We start from the raw sequence: 692 nt of genomic DNA, 5'->3' as shown, positions 1-692 counted from the left end.
GAAGAGGGGAGGGACTGAGAGTTACCCATCTCTCAAGGACAAGAATTAGACAGTGAAAAGAGCCATGAAACAGATAACCCAGTAAGAGACGAGACAATGAGAAGGAGAATAGAGATGAACATGGTGCCAAAACAGAGAAAACAACCAAACCCTCTCCCAGAATCCAGAGGGGAGAGCCAGGAGTCACGGAACGCAATGCGACTCGAATCTGACCCAAACCAAGGGGAGACTCGCTGCCTTTGCAGGATCTCCCTGGACTCAAGGGTATATGCCATGTCCGGTCCCTTAGAGAACCCCAATGATCGCGACCCCAAACCAAAAGAGGTCATAGAGACCTCTTACCTTCAAAGGATTTCCCGAATAAAGTCTCTAGAATGAAGGGGACTGCTGCAGAACCCGAACTCCACTCCCGGGGACACCGACTTAATTGTCGGGGCCCTGGAACTTCTTCAGGTCGGCCGCCCCCTGACAAAAAGTTGGCGAGCTGCGAAGGCAGAGCGATTCGGCAGTCCAGATCTCGCTGGGGCCTCCAAATGTTGGGGTCACCGCTCGTTAACAAAATTTAGACAAAAGGTTCTCGTTCCAAAGGCTTTATTAGCCAAGCCTGGCAACCGTCTCACTCTGCAAGAGGAGAACAGCCCCGAAGTCTTGGCGGGTGGGGAATTTATAGCTGAAGCTGGACACAGAAGTGA

This window comes from Hipposideros armiger, unplaced genomic scaffold (genome assembly GCF_001890085.2).
Source record: "Hipposideros armiger isolate ML-2016 unplaced genomic scaffold, ASM189008v1 scaffold_2006, whole genome shotgun sequence".
In the NCBI taxonomy this organism is placed as follows: Eukaryota; Metazoa; Chordata; class Mammalia; order Chiroptera; family Hipposideridae; genus Hipposideros; species Hipposideros armiger.
The sequence above is the reverse complement of the archived record's forward strand: the minus strand, read 5'-3'. Positions refer to the sequence as shown.